Source organism: Rhinolophus sinicus, linkage group LG04 (genome assembly GCF_036562045.2).
Source record: "Rhinolophus sinicus isolate RSC01 linkage group LG04, ASM3656204v1, whole genome shotgun sequence".
Taxonomy (NCBI): domain Eukaryota; kingdom Metazoa; phylum Chordata; class Mammalia; order Chiroptera; family Rhinolophidae; genus Rhinolophus; species Rhinolophus sinicus.
Window position 1 is genome coordinate 157,460,767 of NC_133754.1, and position 15,977 is coordinate 157,476,743.

The 15,977-nt window shown below is 42.0% G+C and overlaps 1 protein-coding gene across 8 annotated transcripts in view; it reads left to right on the forward strand.

The window, feature by feature from the left end:
- Positions 1-15,977, forward strand: part of RUSC2 (RUN and SH3 domain containing 2) — a 45,112-nt gene that overhangs the window by 14,767 nt on the left and 14,368 nt on the right. Inside the window, exons 1-2 of one of the 8 annotated variants that reach the window (XM_019729039.2) lie at positions 785-888; positions 1,937-2,331. The exons of 4 other annotated variants lie outside the window; for them this stretch is intronic. The gene's annotated coding sequence lies outside the window, so the exon portion shown is untranslated. Of the gene's footprint in view, positions 1-767; positions 889-1,936; positions 2,332-10,809; positions 11,197-15,977 lie in introns of those variants that run through there. 3 more of the 8 variants (XM_074330681.1, XM_074330680.1, XM_019729041.2) reach the window with 3 other exon arrangements.

A 15,977-nucleotide genomic window follows, 5' to 3' on the forward strand; every position in this document is an offset into this window, starting at 1 on the left:
AAAAATTTTCTGGGCACTGGCTCCTGACCAGTCGAGGGCTGGTTTCTTGGTGTTTCTGTCTGTCTTATTGTGTCATGTCTAGGAAAGAAGCTCTGGCCAAGTAAATTTTCAAGGGATTTATATAGTACCTGCTAAAAACCATACAAATCAATTAAAGACCAGCCTAGCCTTCCTTTCTTTTAAACATTCTATAAATCCTTCCAGGTGGGCTTTTTCCTTTTTCTTATAATGTCAGCACTCACTGCACTATCTGGCTTGTGACTGACAAGGCTGAGTTTCTAGTAAGTTGAGTGACTGTCTTTCCTTGATTTTATTCAGATCATTTCACTGCAACATGTGTGCATGGACGCACGCGCGCTCGCCCCTTTCCAAAACAATGTATTAGATCTCTTGTCCAGGGCCTATCTGACTCTGGAGAATGCTGTAAGCAACAGCTCTCACTCGAGGCCCACCTGGTCCGAGAGATTTGGGACCAGACAGCTGGACCTGTGACAGCTGTTTGTTCCCTGTCCCCTTGCCTGTCCCTGTTAATAGCGAGCTGTGTTCACCACGACTTGCTTCCTCCAGAATCCAACTTAGCATCCTGAAGAAGCCTGAGGCCATTCCTATAGCAGGAAGCTGCCCTAGATTTGGGCAGTAACCAGTAGAACTTGATACTGACGCCAGAGTGTAAAAATAAACACCTCCTACAGTGCTGTCTTAATCCATTGGCATCAGGGTTGCTATTATTAACCTAGAGGCCTCACAGGCAGCTGTGATGGGCAGACAACAGCCTGGACAGACCTATCCTGCCAGCTTGGGATCAGACTGTTTCTTTCCTACATCTCAGGGATCTGACCCGGGGCCCCTGGAGAAGCACCAGCAGTCTGGGAGCGTGCCCCACAACAGGTAACACTAGAGATGGATTGGTATCTTCGGTTTGGGAGAGCCCTGGGCTTCCCGGGCCAGCTTGCCAGTCCAGCGTATAATCAGACAGCGTGACTGATTCAGTACTAGCACTGGGAAGGGAAACAAGGAGCATGACTCTTTCCATTTCCTTTGGCTCTTTTAAAGAGGTTTTGCCTGCCCGTTCCTTGGTCCTGGAGCCTTTACGTTTTCTTGGAAGTTGGGAAGGGAGAGAGGAAAGGACTCCATGGGTCATCTGCCAAAGATATAATAATAATCGTGGCCATCACTGCACTTACTTGGTGTCAGGCACTTTATATACAACGGCTGATTTAATTCTACCTCAAACCTTTGAGGGAAAATAGGACAGTCTTACAATTGAGGAGGCTGAAGTTTAGTGGAGTAACGTCCCAAAGTCCACAGCTGGCAAGCAGTGTCTCAGATTCGAACACAAACCTGTCCACACAAAAATCCCTGCTCTGGATCATGCAGAACCTAGGTTCCTGAATACTCAGGGCCCAGGCCAGACTCCAGCCACCTGCTTTAAACAATTTCGTTTAAGTATCAATTTGCTCTCACTTTAGTTTTACAACTAAAGCAAATACTGAATAACTCACTAGTACATATACAGAAACGGTTTTGCTGCCACCTGCTAGTGAGGGAGTCTGCGTGCTCTGGCCCAGCACGGTGCACTGGACCTGGAGACTGTCATCTAAATCTACTGGAAGAAGTGCTCGCTTCGGCAGCACATATACTAAATCTACTGGAAGATAAGTCACCCCCGGCAAAGGCTTTGACTTGGCGGAGTCTCAGGCCCTGTGACTCCTCTGCTGAGGCAAAGGCCAGACTAGAACCTCGCAGAGCAAGGCTTCGAGGCTTCTAGCTGAGGGAGGAGTGTGCTGGAATGAAAATATTTCTTTGAAGGGCAGCTAGGCTTCTCTCTTTTCTTTCTCCTGCTCCCCCACCCTGTCTCCACAACTGGCTTGTGTAATTCAATCTAGATTCTTCTCATAGCCTACTGCAGTGTGCACATGTGGCCTTTTATTTACAGCTCTTGACACACTGATTGGATAGCTGCTGACCAGCCTGCAGCCTCAGGCCAGTGCCTGGGGGGAGGGGAAGCAGAGAACACTCTGGCCTTGCTTCCTGGAGCCTTGGACCCAAACAGAACAGCCAAAGGAAAAGCAAGGGGTTGACCACACTCAACAGTCGAGGAGAAGCATTTTTGTCCCAGCTAACTTGCTCCTGCAAGTACACACGTAAGAGCTGTCCTCAAACAGCAGCCTGTGCTGGGCCTTTCAGCACTCACCCTTGGCAACTGTCTCTGGTCTTGGTTTTCCTGCTCCCCTGCTGCTCACCTACACCTAGCATAGAAGGCTTTATCTATCCCGGGGGCCTCATTCACTGCTGCGTCCTCCATCCCCTCACCTGAAGAACTCTGTCAAGGTAGGAACTAAATCTTTCCTAACTCTCTGCAGCCCTCCTCTCTCTGCCTAACACATCTTCAAAAGAGATAGGATTTATAGCAAATTCTCTCTAGAGACGTCTAACTGTAGCAGTTAGAAGCTAAGTACAGGCTGTGTGTGTGTGTGTGTGTGTGTGTGTGTGTGTGTGTGTGTGTGTGTGTGTGTTAAAAGGCAGGAAGGTGAGAGAGAGCACATTTAGTAGTACCCTGTATGGGAACCTTCCCTTGGGCTGCAGGTTTTAATTTGGTTTCATTTGTAATTAGAGCTGAAAGGGACCTTAGGATGTCATCTGATTCAGCCTCTGCCTCCACACAGGTGCTATGAGTTGATCTAAGAAGGGAATCAAATGGTTGACCTAATGGAGGAAGGCATAGCCTTGCTGGTTGGATCAGTGGAAGAGTAGATATTTTTTCCAGGTATAATCCCTTTTGAGCACAGAGAGACCCTGGGACAAAGCTGTTTTTCTTATGAGCTTCTTGTGGAATAAAGGAAAGCAACTCTTCACAACTCAGTGAGGGTCAGTGGCTTCTAGCTTATTCTTTTCCTGGGTGTAATTCCCAGTGCTGCAGTCAACACTCATTGAAATGGGGCGTTGGAGCTTCAGGCACAGCTAAGCCTGAGAGGTAAAAGGCTTGGAACCTCTTGGGGGTTCCTAATCCCCTGGATATTCTCTGTCAATGATTTTGAATACATAAAAGGTGCATGCATATTTCCAGTTCAGAAGGGAGGAGATAGACTTGGGGAAAAGGAGCTATACCCACACCAAGTGGTCCTAGGAAAGATCCCATTCTACTGTACAGCCAGGCCTCTTCTAGAGTGTTTGTATTTCACTTTTAGGAGTGAACTTTTAACTGAACCTTTCTGTAACATTGTTGAGAAGCCAAAAGCAAAGGAAGCTCTGTGCTTGGCAAGAAGATGCTGTATTAGAGAGGCCCGATAAGGAAGCAGCTGGGTGTGTCTGGGGCAAACCTTCAGGCTCCGTCTCTGCTAACACACTCCCAACATGCTGGCTGTCCTCACTTGGAGTCCAGAATAACAAAACACCCGTTCAGAACAGTGGCCTCCTAGCTCGGAGCAGCTACACACACCCCGGAGGAAAGACAGAGGAGCTCCTGGACATTGGCTGCTGCTCCATTTGTGGAACCCGACCCTGATGCCATAGCCAGGTGCTCTCAGGCTAACAGCCTATTTATTCTGTCCCTGCAACTCAGCCCAGACACCCGCAGGAATCACTGTTACCACCATTTCTTAAAGTTCCAAATTCTTTCAGCATTTCTCAACATATTTCAGAGAGAAGTACTTGTGGCCTATAAAGACATGGAACCTTGGCAGGCAGTTATACGAACTGGTTTTCCTGAGCTCATCAGAAAGTTAATTTCTGTACTCAAAAGTGTGTTATTATTGTGATTAATCCACATCATTTTCCAAACATATTTGATTTGAGAGCCACAAATAAAGAGAGAAGAGGTGATTTCTATCAGTTAATCGTGTTTCAGTCCCCATTCCCCCAACCCCAGCAGACCATGCTCAATCTTGCCTTTGCCCAGAGATTTTCAGAATTTATTCCTCTAAGCCCTAAGGTCCCCTAGAGGTGCCTTTGGGGGCCCCCACAATGGAGAGAGGGAGTTGGAGTGTATAGGGCTTTAGGCCTCCCCTGCTTTAACCAGAGTCGCTGTTTTATGAATTGGGGCTGAAAAAGTTTGAAACCACTGCACTAACTCTTATCTCACAACCTGAAACATCTTTCTGGCTACACTAGCCCTCTCCAGAGGCATGTTGGCAATGATTTTAATAAAATTATGAGCCCCTCGAGTTGGACTCTTACCCCTGAACATCCAGCACAGTGCTTTACACACAGTAGGAATACAGTGGATGTCTGTGCCTTGATTGATTGACTTACTCCTGAGATGACATTAATTAATGGCTTTGGGATGCTTCCAGATCAGAATGGAGTATATAGTGCATCATAGTTTATTTTCGTTTGTTATGATTTGAGCACTTCTGACCTTTCGTATTGGAATCAATCAGTCTGAGGTGAAAACGTGGCTAAAAGGAGTTACCTAACATAGGTTGTTGCTGGTGTAGAGAATACCGGACTCAGTCAACACAAGCAAAAGCACTTCCTGTTGATTTCCAAAGAGGAGTGTCCTGAAGTAAAAGGGAAGCAGGGTGATTATTGGGAAAGACTAGGGACAGAGATCTACTGAGATCACACAGTATTATGTGTTTTTTAGTACTTCTTGCTTTTGCTAAAAATTACCTGCCTGGATGTTTTCAGAACTACCCAGTGTCTTGATTGTGAGAAATGTAGATCTTTTTCTTTGCTGAGCTACGCTTACAACACTATCCAAACTGTTTATCAGTAGTCCCCAGTATACATCTGCATATCTTGTTTCTCCGTTTTGGCTTTATTTTGTTTTTAATTAACTTATGTTTTATAAAAGTTATGTATATATTTAGTTTTTTAAAAGCCAATAATAGAAAAGGGACATTAGTTGGAAAACTCGCAAAATCCAAATAGTCTGCAAATTTAATTAGTAGCAATGTACTCAAAGTTAATTTCTTTGTTTTGATAAATGACTGGGATTATGTAAGACAGTATCATTAGGGGAACTGGTTGAAGGACATACAGAAACTCTGAACTGTTTTTGCAACTTTTCTAAAAATTTATCCAAAATAAATAGTTAATTTTGATAAGTTTATACACAGCAATAAAGGTCTTCACAATGAAAAGAAAGACAAATAGTGCCAAATCTGGCACAATCTGAGCATCAAAATCAATAATACCAACGATGAATTATGACCCATTGAATTTTTTTAAAATAAGAATCCAAGAGTCTGTACTGATACCAAATAAAGGAAGGGAAGGAGGGAGGGAAAGAAGGAAGGAAGGAAGGAAGGAAGGAAGGAAGGAAGGAAGGAAGGAAGGAAGGAAGGAAGGAAGGAAAACGAGGGTGGGTGGGTGGGTGGAAGGAAAAGGAAATCTTTCTTGTATTAGAATGCCAACTAATAAATATAGAAGGAATAATAGAGGGAAAATCACTTTTCAACCATCACAGTAAATAACTGATTCAGACAAAAATCATCAATGGATGCTAGCATTTTTAAAGAGTAATAACAATGCTTTACATTTCTGTAAAATGTATATAGTTTATAGAGCACTTTCACACACACTGTTTTGCGTAGGCTACTTACTGTTAGATCTGTAGCAGGAAGTATAACGTATCTCCCCTTAGCCTCCACATCCTTGTTTTCACCTAGTGACTCCCCATAAAATAGCCTAGTCCAGGCATAGGAATGTTCAGTAACTAGTGGTCATATTCATGTGTGTTTTTATTTTCACCACCCCTGGATCTCTCTAGTAATCTCTTGCTACTTGCTTATCTTTGAGATTTTTATTCTTTATTCAAAACATGTCACACATAGCTGATTTGTACTCAATATAAGTATTTGTATAAGAATGTCAGCATTCTTAATATCTGAAATCCTTGAAGTTTACAGGTATTATTTGTTGTTTTCTCTGTCACTCGCTCATGGTATCTTGCTTCCATGTGTATTTATGATCTTTGCTGTAAACTAATTTTTGCTTGCTCTTTAATTTTGAGAATGCTATAGACTTAAGTTGGAGATATTTTCCTCCAGAGAAGATTTGTATCTGCTTCTGCCAAAAGTGTGGGGAACCACCAACCCTGGATCACTTGAGCTTACTTTGAGGTCTCAGTTTAATGTGGGGGTCTCAGGTTTAGCTCCCTCACCTTGCTAGTAGCCAAGGCTTGTCATTCTGACCACAATTAAAATGCTTGGGGAATTGCCCACTAGGAACTCTGGTTCTACCCCTTGCTGACTCCATAGCTCATTGTTTTTTCCCCTTTTGGGGATAGTGAGAGTAGCCTCAGAGATGTTTCCTATTCACTCTGAGCCCTGAAATGTGTTTAAACAATATATGTTTTGGGAATTCGGATTATCCTATAGGCAGTTGGGAGCTACTGGAGGCGTTTTAGTAGTCAGGTGACATATTGAGAGCAGCGCTTTGGGCAGATTAATCTTGTGTCAGTATATAGGAGAGCTGGGAGGAAAAAGCCAAAATGAAAGCAAGAAAACTCATTTGAAGGCTACATAATATAATTCAGAGGAGAAATAATGCAGGTCTGAATTAGGATGCTAGGAATCAGGGATGGGAACTTGAAAAGTAATGTAACCAGGGTTAAGAACACTGATTTGGGATCAGACAGATCTGTATCTGAGCCCCAGATCAGACGTTTTCTGACTTGAGTTACATTGGGAAGATTATTTAATATCTCTGAGCCTCAGATTTCTGATCCATAAAATAGAGATAATAATACTTAGTTTAGAGAATGGCTTTATGGATCAAATGAGATAATGTAAGTAAGTGCTTGGCAATAGCTAGAATATGAGGTGTGACAATTAAGTTCCTAGAAAAAGTTCTACATACCTGATTGCTGAATATCACTACGGTCACCTTCCAAGTACTCCCCTTGGGAAGCTATGCACCGACGTCAGCGCCTAGTCCACCCTTCAAAGCAATTTTGGAACTCTTTTTCTGGAATGGCCATCAGAGCTGTCATCGTATTACAATGTCCTGAATGTCATCAAAATGTCTTCCTTTCAATATTTCCTTTATCTTCGGGTAAAGAAAGAAGTCATTGGGGGGCCAGGTCAGGTGAGTAGGGAGGGTGTTCCAATACAGTTATTTGTTTACTGGCTAAAAATTCCCTCACAGACAGTGCTGTGTGAGCTGGTGCATTGTCGTAATGCAAGAGCCATGAATTGTTGGTGAAAAGTTTAGGTTGTCTAACTTTTTCACGCAGCCTTTTCAGCACTTCCAAATAGTAAACTTGGTGAATTGTTTTCCAGTTGGTACAAATTCATAATGAATAATCCCTCTGATATCAGAAAAGGTTAGCAACATTGTTGGAATAAGTTCACGAACTTAATTGTCCAACCTCATATAATAAAAGCACAATAAATGATTAGATCAATGCCTAAAACATTGGAAAACTCAGCATGACTTGTTGATTGTCTAAATGTGAAGAGAGAATCCAGATGACTTACATTTTCAAGCTTGCGCTATTAGTCCAAATAAAGCGGATTTGGAATAGAAAAATCAATTTGGCTTTAGATGTGTAAATTTGAGGTAATAGTAAGAATTATCTAATAGACTATTGGTGATTTGATTCTGGAAGTTCATAAAGAATGTAAGATTTGGAAATCCACAGCATAACGGGAAGGGCTAAATACTTCATAGGTTGAAAACTTCAGATCTGAGCCTTCTTGTAAATCTACATTTAAATATGAGCCAAGTATTGTTTTATTAAACAATGACGAAAGAATGATCTAAGAAGTAGAACTAGGAGGACTGGTGTTACAGAAGACAAAGGGAAAAAGTGTTTCAATAGGCGAGGATGACCGAGTGTCAGACAATTTAAATATTATAAGTTCAAAAATTGTAACTGCTTCAGACAGTTCAAATATTACAAGACAGACTGCTGGTGCTTAAGAAATGGTTAAGAGGAAAGTAGGATTTACATAGTCCATTCTTTTAAGAATTTTGGTGTTGAAAAAAACAAAAGAAAGGGGGAATTGTCTGAGGTCCCTAGGTTGATGGCTAAGATAAAAGAGAAAGTGATTGCACCATTTGACAATCCTCCCAGCAATGTACGAGGGTTCTGATTTCTCCATTGTTATCAACACTTGTTATTGTCTGTCTTTTTTATTTGAGCCATTCTAGTAGGGTAAAATGGTATCTCATTTTAGTTTTGATTTGCACTTCCCTAATAATTAATGATGTTGAGATTCTTTTAATGTGCTATTGAGCATTTGTATGTCTTCTTTGGAGAAATGCCTATTTAAATCCTTTGCCCATTTTTTAATGTATATGTTTTTTTATTGTTGAGTTGTAAGAGTTCTTTATGTATTCTGGATAAAAATCCCTTATCAGATATATGATTTGCAAATATTTTCTCCCATTCTGTGGGTTGTCTTTTCACTGTCTTGATTGTGTCCTTTGAAGCACAAAATTTTAAATTTTTATGAAGTTTCACTTTTTCTTTTGTCGCTTGTACTTTTGGTATCACATCTAAAATGTGTTGTAAAGGTCGTAAAGAGTTATTCCTCTTTTTTCTAAGAGTTCTTTTAATAGACCTTTTTTTTTCCCACATGAACAGCAGGGGTCTTCTCTTCTAAGCCTTTTTCAGATCTGCCCACCATTCACTCATTTATACTCAAGGAATATCTCTTTTTAGAGTACTCTTATTCAACAAGACTCTAACTCCTTCAATGTGCCAAGCACTGTGCTAGGTTTTATGGGAAATGCAAAATAAAAATTATACTGTCTTATATACTGGGTATTAGGGATACAAAGGTGAATATAACTTGTACTTTGTAGTCTAGAAGAGACATTAAAGCAGGTATGCGAAAAAGAACAATAACCATATCAAGTAAGAAATGATTTACTTGATCAAAACTTCTCCTGGACTTCTCTTCAGATGAAGTTTGCATCAGTACACAGTGAAATGAGAAAAATAATGACAGTATGCTTTCTTTTTTTTTTTTTTAATTTATTGGGGTGACAATTGTTAGTAAAATTGCATAGATTTCAGGTGTACAATTCTGTATTACATCATCTATAAATCCCATTGTGTGTTCACCACCCAGAGTCAGTTCTCCTTCCATCACCATATATTTGATCCCCCTTACCCTCATCTCCCACCCCCACCCCCAATATGCTTTCTTTTATGAAATGATGATGATAGTTAATGTAAAGTGTTTTTGTTTTGTTTTGTTTTTTAATGATGCTAGTTGGCAGTATAATAAATTGGCAATCCTATATTGAGCCCCTGGTTTTTGTGGGATATTTTTTCTTGTCTGTAAAATCAACAACCTGCATCCATGGGTTCAGAAGACAGATCATTTCTGGCTCCGGGGTGATCAGTGAAGATGGAAGAGTTGACCTGGGCCTTGTAGGTTTTGGATCATTCTGAGTATAACCAAGTATATCAGGCAGGAGGATCTGAAAAAAGGCAGCAAGGTGGAAATAAGCTTATGAAACAGATTTGAAGGACTACATATAGGAAGTAAGGTTAGGTAGAGAGGGAGTAGACAGCAAGGTAGAGGACCTTGAAAGCCAAAATGAGGAGTTTGAACTTGATTCTCTGGGTAATGAGAAACCATAAAAAGGGACAGGAGAGTGACATATTGAAGAAAGAAGGTGTCCTAGGGAGATGAATCTGGCAGTACTAGAAAGTAAATTGCAGGTGAAAAGATTAATTAAGAGGCAGTTGACAATATTTGTATTTTGTTTCTAGCCTAAAAGTAATTTGATCTTTCATCAGAAGCCCTATAGATCTTGGGCAGTAGAGGATGGGAAGTAGGTGATGATGTGGTCTGTGATGCACTGAAGTAAGCCAAGCCCTGGAAATGGAAGAGCTGCCACCTTCTATAGGCAACTGGAAACATTTCCTAAGTAGTGGCTCTCTAGTGCAATGCATGGCTTAACCGCACTGAAATTTCAGGGACAAATTTCCTGGCCCAGAGCTCCTATAATAAGGTAGAACTCTAAGCACTTGGCCCTGGAAATTGACTTTGCCCTAACCTACAGCTGCTTAGCCAAAGCCCTTGGAGGTCTCTATCAGCTAGGGAGAGGGAAGTACAGTGACACCATTTCTGCTCCTTCTCCTTTTCCTATGAGAATCACAGGGAAAGGGATGGAGCGCTCTGTAGGTCTACAGGCAGAACTGAGATTTTTTTTCTAGCTTAGAGAGGAGACCACTTCCTTTCCTCAGCCCTCCTTTCCCTCAGAAATAGGCCTCCTGGCCCCTTGGCTTGCCCAAGTGGATTCTGCCTCCCCACAGATCTAGCTGGACCCCACTTGGCACTGGTGAAAAATTGATGTAGGTGAGAGGGAAAGGTTCTATTCCAGCCATATTAGCAGACCCTCTGAAGGTCCAGGGAACTGAGTTAGATCCTGTTAGGAAGGGGCCTGCAGCCAGCTTGGCCCTAAAGCTCACCTCTGCGTCATGGAGAGAAGCCTGCATATGGCCCGGTCTCTTTTCTCTGAGACAGACCCCATTTCTCTGAAGAGGCACGTCCTACAAGGGCTAGTGGTGCATCTAGCTGTGCATCCATGAGACTGAACTTGGTATTGCTTTGGGTCCCTGCAGCCGCCCTTCAGGGCTTCAGGAACACCTCCCCGGCGTCTCCACCCTGGGTCTAGTCTGGAATCCTAGTGAAAGGAAAACGCTGGAAAACAAGGAGTCATTGGGATGGGCAAAAAGAGGAGGGAGAGGTTTCTGGCTAAGCTCTAAAAGGAGGGGCCCAAGGAAGGAAGGAAGCTCTAAGCTTCTGCCCAGACTTTTCCCTGAGACTCCTAAGGACGAGAGAGGAGCTAGGCCCGGCGCTCTCCCTCATTTCCTTTGCTGCCTTGAGAGTTCTTGTCTCCCAGCGCCGGCTGCCTTCGCTGGCTGACTCCTTTCTCTGCCCTCCCCTTCCCCTGGGCTGAAGGCCCACGGGGACTGACAGGGAGGGGACTGAGTGGCTGTGCTGTGGGCATGCCTGCTCCTTTCCCTTCCCCCTTCCCTTAGCAGCAACGTCACCGCAGCACCAGCGGCAGCCGCGCAGCAGCAAGGATACAGGGGCTGGGATTGCGCAGCCTCCCTGCATTAGCAGCGATGCCATTGTATTAGCAGAAATCAGATCTTAGGAAATTGGCCCAGTTCCTCCTGTGTGTTCCCGTGGAACAGTGCCTCAGCTGGAACTGTCAAGGTAGAGCTTGGTCGGAGTGCAAAAGGAACAAGCCTCGGGGTTCAGCTCAAGGCTCCTTACAGAGGTATGGCTCAGCGGAGCTGGGGGGAGGGGCAGGGCAGGGACACTAGGATAATGGATCAGCACGTTTGGGCCCTGGCTTCTGAGGGTTGGCTTTGTCTTTCTGTAAGGCAGAGAAAGTGAGAGCGAGCATGACAGCACACGTGAGACAGGCTCATCCATGCATACATTTTGGGCTGTGGTGCAGAGATGGGGAGAAGCAGAGGTTTGGGCTAATGCTATTTTGTCAAGAAGCAGAAGAGGCACTCCTTCCTTTCTGGGCATTTCTAATGAAGCTGCTATAGTGTGGGTCAGGGGAGCAGGGGTCAGATCTAGAAACAAAGGCTTAATGGGAGGAGGCACCCCTAAAGCTACTGTAAATTTCTGGTGGAGAACATGCAGGGATCCACGCAGCTTTCAAGAGGAAGGGCTGCAAGCATCGTCCTTCCCCTCCACACATACATACACGCACATAGACACACATACTGTATCTTCTGGTGCTGTGGGCGCCATCAGGCTCCAGGTAAGGATGGAGTAAGAAAGAATGTTGACCAAGAGGCTCCACTGTAGGGAGAAGAGGGGCAGTCACTGTAATGCCTGGGGCACCTGACCTGTTATACTCCGTCTTCTTATATGGACTTACACAGATTCCTAACAGAAAGAGACGTAAGCATAAGCTGATACCCTTGCTCTTTTCTTTCTTCAGTCCTGCCCAAGAGAGGGCCCAGGCAAGAAAAAGGTTATCAGTCCTGCTGAGGCTCCCCCTCGGACCTCAGGTCAAGGTCAGATTGCTAGAGAATAGCAACTGAATACTGCGGGCTTCCTCATCCTCCTTCAGGAGGCCAACAAGGAATGGCAGAAAGAGGCTGATGACCAAAGATGGGGAAACCTTTCTTCTGGAGTTTAGGACATTTTCCTGCCCAGAGTTACCCTAGTGCCGAGCAGATGGAGTTCCTTAAATTCCCATTTCCATTGACCACCGTGATGGAAGATTCAAAAACCTGCTCATAGGAATCAGTAGTTCCACGTTGTGCAAATATGTTGGGGATACACTGAGAAGTTGTGGGAGGGTGTTAGTTCCCAGGAAGCGTTGAGGAATGTGAACTACAGAACAGGGGAAAGGGCCTTGGGGACTGAATGGGACAGGGAGATGAGGGCTGGGAACTGGGACAGGAAGGGGGATTGAAGAGTGTTATTAGAGCACAGGGCAGAAATTTGAAAGGGACCGTAGGTTCAGACAACAGAGAAGTGAGTAAAGACAAACTATGTCAGAGTCTGGAAAGAGCTCTTCCACCTCATTGTTTTCTCTTTACCTTCATTAGAGCTCATGGGCCACAGTATTAAATTTGTCCTGTTATAGAACAAACAAGTTACTCCCAAGAAGGAAGTCAAAGAGATAGGCTCTCACCAAATGTGCTCTGTGGTGTTTGAAATCAAGTCACGTGTACAGTATATTCTCATTACATCCTTAAGTGGTCAAGAAAAAAGGTCAGAAGCTAGGATTCCTGAGTCCCAGCTTAATTCTGTCATTTATTCCCTGAGTGGTCTTGGGCAAGTCATTTCATTTTCCTGGGTGTCGATTTCCTTATTTTTTTTAAATGAAAGTGGCTCTGCCCACTTTAGTGAGTTGTTGTGAGGATCAATGGGATGACATACATTAAAAAGTGCTTTGTAAAAAGTGTGCAAGTTTGGGGATGGAGGAGAGCATGAATACAAAGGCTCATGAGATGCCTGCAGAGCTTCACCTTCGCTGCCTGAGCTGGTGTTGTCTGTGGAGGAATGACTGGCAGGCATTTCCCTGGGCTGAGTGGAGATCAGGAAGGAATAAGACCTTGGAGATACAGAAATATGAAATATAATGAAATCAACCAGTGAAAGAGCTTTATACTTAAAGTAGGATTCGACACAACATAAAGGTAAAAGCTAAAAGTATACAGCTTTTGGGGGGGAAGGAAATTTTCTTTATGATCATGGGATAGGCAAAGATTTCTTAGATAAGGCACAGAAAGCTATAACCATAAAGAAAAAAAAAGATAAATGGGACTTCATAAAGTTAAAAACTTCTATTAGCTGGAAAAAAACACACCATTAAGAAAACAAATGGGGAAACCACAGGCTGAGAGAAAATATTCTTAAGATATGTGTCTAACAAAGGACTTAGATCCAGAATAAATCAAAAACTCCCAAAACTTAATTTAAAAAAAAGACAAAGTCAATTTTTAAATGGGTAAAAGAGGAGTCAACGAATAACCAAGCACCTGCTGTGTTCCAAGCACTGTGTATAGGAATACAACTGTCAGAGCCCAAAGGTTCTCCATCACCTTCCATGTCCATTTGTTCTTTATCCCTGGTTTAGAGAATCAGCTTTCTAGACTGTGTGTCACTGTGATTTTTCATTTGAATGCATGTATGACCCAGTAATGGTTTTGTGGGCCTGAATCATAAATTCTTACAGGTGTATACTTGTGAATACCTTTTGAAAATGGTACTTTAAAAGGAGGGGGGAAATACTTATTGAAGTGAAGCTCAAGTGATGGCTGTAGCCCATAAGTATTCCCCATTTCCTGTTACATGTACGGGAAAGTTCTCTATGCCCCTTTCAGTCCAGATCTCAGATTATAGCCTGGATCCTAGGGAAACCTAGTATCATATGTAAGGGGAGGCCCCCTCTCTAAGCCCCAAACCCATGGTGTCTGTGGTGTTCAAAGAAAAAACAAACTGTTTGAATTATGTACATAATGGGTATTTAATATATATAAATTAGAAAGTACAGACGAAAAGAATAAAATTAAGAATAATCCAAAATCACTCAACAGAGATAAAAACTATTAACATTTGTTGTATATGCTTTTGAATTTTCTGCCATTTCCATGCATATTACTATGGTCTGAATGTTTGTGTCTCCCAAAATTCATATGTTGAATCCTAACCTCCAAAGGTAAAGATAGTGAGGTGGGGACCTTTGGGAGGTGATTAGATTAGGTCATGAGAGCAGAGCCCTCATGAATGGGATTAGTGCCCTTATAAAACAGGCTCCAGAGAGATCCCTTGTCCCAAAACCCTGTGAGGGCACAGCTAGAAGGTGCCAACTATTTACCAGGAAAAGAGCTTTCACCAGAACAGAACCATGCTGGCAACTTGATCTTGGACTTCCTAGCATCCAGAACTGTGAGAAATAAATTTCTGCAGTTTATAAGCCACCAGTATGAGGTATTTTGTTATAGCAGCCTGAATGGACTAAGACAGATGTAGACATACTTATTTACAAAAATGCTCTACTGTACATGCTGTTTATTATCTGCTGTTTTCACTTAATATTTTGTGAACATTTTCCCAAGTCAGTAATCACTTAACACAACATTAGTTTAATGATACTCTATTCTGTACATTTTAAAATTCTTATTGGAATTTTAGGCTGTTTCCAACTTTCTGTTATCCTTGTGGCATATGTATCTATTTGAGCCCAAAGTTTTCTTGGTGAAGGACTAGGAGAGATGGGAGGAATGAAGGGAAAATTATGTCATGTACCTCATAGCAAAACTTCCTAAAAATCCTCTTTATCTCATTCTACAAAATCCCACGCAGTAAGGCAGCTGTTCCTCTCATTTCTCATTCTCACCTTGTCTCTGCAAACGTCCAGTATCCTCCATTGCTCAATACTGGTTCCCTTTCTCACCTCTCCTTCCCTCTTCCCATCAACCCTAATCTTGTTTTTCCTATTTTAAAAAATGTTTTAAATAACAGCTTTGTTAAGATACAATTCACATGTCATAAAATTTCACCCTTTTATAAAATTGCTATAGGACGTACCATGAAATTCTGTAGTTTTGATTTTATTCACAGATTTGTGTAACCACACCATTGTCTGATTTCAGAACATTTGCAAAAAAAATCTCCATACCCATTTGCAGTCACTCCCCATCCTAGTATCCCCGTCCCTGGCAACAACTAATCTACATTCTCTTTCTGTTTATTTGCCTATTCTGGACATTTCATGCAATGGGCTCATACAACATCATACAAAGAAGCTTTTTATAACTGGCTTCTTTCACGTACCATTTTGAGGTTTATTCACGTTGTAGCATGTATTAGTACTTCATTCCACTTAATGTTAAATAATATTCTGTTACATGCATATACCACATTATGTTTATTCTTTCATCAGTTGATGGACGTTTGTATTGTTTTCACTTTTTTGGCTACTGTGAATAATGTTGCTATGAATATTTGTATACAAGATTTTGTGTAAATATATGTTTTCATTTCTCTTGGGTATATATCTATAAGTAGAATTGCTGGTTCATCTGGTAACTTTATGTTTAACATTTTGAGGAACTGCCAGGCTGTTTTTCCAAAGTGTCTGCACCATTTTACAAGGCCTCCAGCAATGTTGGAGGGTTCCAATTTTCCACGTGTTACCAACATTTGTTATCAACCATTGTCTATCAGCCATTGTAGTGGGGGTGAAGTGGTGTCTCATTGTGGTTTTTATTCCTCTAATAACCATTGATGTTGAGCATCTTTTCATGTGCTTACTGACCATTTGCTTGTCTTCCTTGGAGAAATGTCTACTCAAGTCCTTTGCCCAGTTTTCAATTGAGTTATATATCTTTTATTGTTGAATTGTAAGTTTTTTATATATTCTGATCAGATATGTGATTTTTAAATATTTTCTCCCATTCTGTGCGTTTTAACTTTCTTGATGTTATCCTTTGAGGCACAAAGGTTTTTAATTTTTATGAAGTTTACCTTATCTATTTTCTCATTTGTCACTTGTGCTTTTGGTGTCTTATCTAAGAAACTATC